The sequence below is a fragment of the Grammomys surdaster genome, unplaced genomic scaffold (assembly GCF_004785775.1).
Source record: "Grammomys surdaster isolate TR1022 unplaced genomic scaffold, NIH_TR_1.0 206, whole genome shotgun sequence".
In the NCBI taxonomy this organism is placed as follows: Eukaryota; Metazoa; Chordata; class Mammalia; order Rodentia; family Muridae; genus Grammomys; species Grammomys surdaster.
Genome location: NW_021604651.1, coordinates 4,089,484 through 4,093,598, shown reverse-complemented (window position 1 = coordinate 4,093,598; position 4,115 = coordinate 4,089,484).

The following is a 4,115-nucleotide window of genomic DNA, read 5'->3' as shown; positions in this document are numbered from 1 at the left end:
AAACAAACAGGTTTGAGCATATGGCAGATTATCAAACTAGGTCTAAGTAACCTCAAGGTGTATTATTAACTTGGCTGTACAGTTCAGAAAAAAATTCCAGTTTCTTAGAATATAAGAGATATTTTGATAATAAAATGTATCACTACAGCTAGCTGCATTGTTTGAAGAGGTGAGTGTGTGCATATATATATGCAAGTGAAGGACCCAGGCTGTAAGGGGCATTATTACCAGGGCTTTGTAACCAAAACCAAACAGTGCCCAGCATAACTCAACTATTCCCCTGTTCTTGCCTGCCTCAGTTCTTAGAGCATGGAACTCAGTCTTAGCAAGTGTCTATATGTATTGAGCCATCTCACTGGACTTCAAAGACTTTCAAATCTTTGAAGGGGTGCATTACATCATTGATATCAGCAGCCTGACAACCAACATCCAATTACTATTTAATACTCATTCAAGTTGCATTTTTTTAATTAAAGGATAAGGCAAAGCACAATGCCAATGGTGTTAAGAAGGATGATGATGATGATGATGATGATGATGATGATGAGGAGGAGGAGGAGGAGGAGGAGTTAAATGAGGAGGAGAAGGAGGATGAAAACGAAGGTGAGGATGATGATGAGGGTGAGGAGGAGGAGGAAGAGGAGGAGGCTAAGAAATACAAAGGAATGCTCTGAGGATCTGAATATGGTGTGATGTGCAAGGGAAACTATGTCACAGTTCAGTGAGAGCAAAGTCATAAACTACCAGTTTTATAAATACCACAGCAGACATGAGGTGTGTGTGTGTGGAGGGGTTGTTGTTTTGTTTTGTTTTGTTTCAAGACAGGGTTTCTCTGTGTATCCCTGGCTCTCCTGGAACTCACTCTGCAGACCCGGTTGGCCTCAAACTCAAAGAAATCCACCTGCCTCTGCCTCCTGAATTCTGGAATTAAAGACTTGAGCCACCACACTCCAGCTAACACAGTGTATTTATTAAAAAATATATGTACATTCTACCAGACCACAAGGTGCATCTCAGCACATCTGAGTGAATTAACTAATACAACAAGCCTATCTTTGCACCAAAGTGCAATCAAATTATAAACCAATCACAAAATGATCTCTGTTTTTTAAGAATTTTAAAAACAACCTACATATTGCTAACTTATTCATAAACAAAAGAAAAAAGAACTCATGAAAAACCTAAACCAAATAACATCAGAAGTGAGAAGTAATGGCTCACATCCCCAAATACAAGCTCCCAGGCTCACATCAGAGGAGCACCCCAACATTCCTTTCCTCAATACTTATATGGAAAAAATATAGATTATTTTTTTAGCCATGATTTGAGGATTTCACTCAAGCTACTGGAATTAAAACAACAAATAGGAAATCACACTGAAACATTAAGGAAACAGAGCAACTAATGTACGGCGGAAGTTAGTGGGACAGGAAACAGCTATGACAGAGGTCCACACTCAGTATGCATTATTTCAACAAACACTGCTGATTGGCAGGAGCCAGGGAGAGTAAATGGGGATTCTGTTGGATCAAAAGCTCTTCTCTTAGGGGAATTTTATGCCACTGGGGGACAAACAATAAACAAGAGTAACAAGTAAATAAACACAGTGTGCTGTATGATGATCCATTATCATAAAAAACTAAACCAGGAATTTTGGATACAAAAATTTCACAGGCATAAGGAAGTAAAATCTCAGAGGAACTGATGGCAAGCAGTAGGCTCAAAATCTGTGTTTCTGATTTTTGGTTTTGTTTTTTTTTTAAATGTTTAGGCTGTTATGCTGATGAGACTTTATGAGTGTATCATCTGATATTCCTAGGAGACACAATCTCACAGCAAACCCCCTGTTCCTCTAGGTCTTAAAATATTTTTGTCCCGTCTTCCACAATGCACCAAGCCCTAGGTGCAGGAACTGTTTCATGGATGTATCCACTGAGAATGGGCTCCACAGCTCAGTCGTTTGATTGAAACAAAACAAAACTAGAGAGTCAGCCAGTAAGCAGCATTCCTCCATGGTTTCTGCTTCAGTTTCTGCCCTGACTTCTCTCCATAATGAACTGTGATCAGGAAGTATAAACTGAAATAAACCCTTTCCTCGTCTGAGGTACTCTTGGTCATGATGTCTATCATAGCAACACTATGCAAACCATGATATACACACATATGCACAGATGAACAATGTTAAGAGTGTTCTAGATTACATGTATATTTCCACAACATATTGTGATCAGAATTCAAACCACAACTTCAAACTAGCACAGTGTAAAATGCCCACATAAAGCACATTTTAATTGAGTCTGTGTTCAAAATTTAACTTCCAGCCTACCTCCAGGAGCAAACAAATTCTACTAAACATGGAAAAAAGAGGTTACTGAGTTGAAGATGCCCACAGCTATGAGTGTTGTCCTGCCTGAACCAAGAACTTTTGTGGGCGTGATGCTGTTAAGACTCCTTAGACCATGAGCTAGAGAGATGGCTCTGTGGTTAAGATATCTTATTGCTCTTGTAGAGAACCTAAGTTCAGTTCTTAGAGCCCACATGGTGTTTACAGCTACCTGTAACTACAGTTCCAGGTACTCAGTGCCTCACCCTATGAAGCTATTTAGAATTCATGGCAACAGGTTTAGGAAACAAATACACAGATGATCTCAATATTATTTTCTAAATTTCCAGATGAGGGCAAAGATGGAGAAAGCTAGCAAGCCATTTTATGACCCTAAAAGTATTTTGATTCCAAAGTAGGCTAAATTCACTTATGAAAAAAGATGCATGCATATCAAACAAAATGTAAAGACTATAATTACAACAATATGTGCACACATACATAATGTACTATAAGGTATGTAGTATTTTTGAAATGCACAGATTTATTAATGGAAGAGCTGTTAATTTCCACTGGCATTTTAAAGAGCAAAAAGGACATATTTTTCATTATTTATTTATTTATTCATTCACCTTACATACCAGTCATAGCCTCCCTTCCCTCCTTTCCTTCCAGTCAGACCCTCACAAATCCATCCCTCATTACCCCATCCCCTTGGCGCCACCTACCCTGGGACATCAAATCGAAGCAGGACTAAGCTCATTCTCTACTATTGAGGCCTGATCAGTCAGTCCAGCTAGGGGAAAGGGATCCAATGGCAGGCAACAGAGTCAGAGAGAGAGCCCCTACTCCAATTGTTAGGTGACCCACATGAAGACCAAGCTGCACATCTGCTGCAAATGTGGAGTAGGCCTAGGTCCAACCCATGTATACTGTTTGGTTGGTGGTTCAGTCTCTGTGAACCCCCATTGACCTAGGTTACTTGACTCTGTAGGTCTTCTTGTGATGTCCTTGACCTCTCCAGCTCACTCAATTCTACCCCCAACTCTTCCACATGACTCTTTAAGCTCTGTCTGATATTTGGCTCTGGGTCTCTGCATCTGTTTCCATCCACTGCTGGATGAAGCCTCTCAGGAGATAGATGTTAACACATATAGATAATGTGTTTATAAAATTCAGAATATATACATGATAAAAGTCAAGCTCATTGGAAAAGGGATAATCTGGAGGCATTGTTCAGTTGGTAGAGTGTTCATTTAGCTTGCATGAGGCCCCATGTCCAATCTAGGACTGCATATATTAGGCATTCCTTTAAACCTATCATTCAAAAAGAAGCAGGGGAACCACAAGTTCAAGGTCACCTTGGGCTACATTTTGAGTTTAGGAGGAGTCTGGGGTGGAGTGGTTCATTCTTTAATCCCAGCACTCAGGAAGCAGAGGCAGGTGAATCTCTTTGAGTCCCAGGCCAGCCTGGGCTACATAGGAAGAACTTTTTAAAAAACAAAACCAATAAGCCTGAGCTACATGAGCCTCTATCTATCTTAAAATACAAATAAGCAAACAAAAACTTCAAATAGCTAATTGATTACCTAAGAAAACAAGGAACAAAAAGAAAATAACATGAGTTTTTTTATAAAAATATTAAAATTCCAGAGAAAACATATTTAGTGATGAGATAGACTGCTGGGGATTGGAGGACAGGAGGAAGGGTCACTGGAGCCGCTACTGCTGGGGATTGGAGGACAGGAGGAAGGGTCACTGGAGCCGCTACTGCTGGGGATTGGAGGACAGG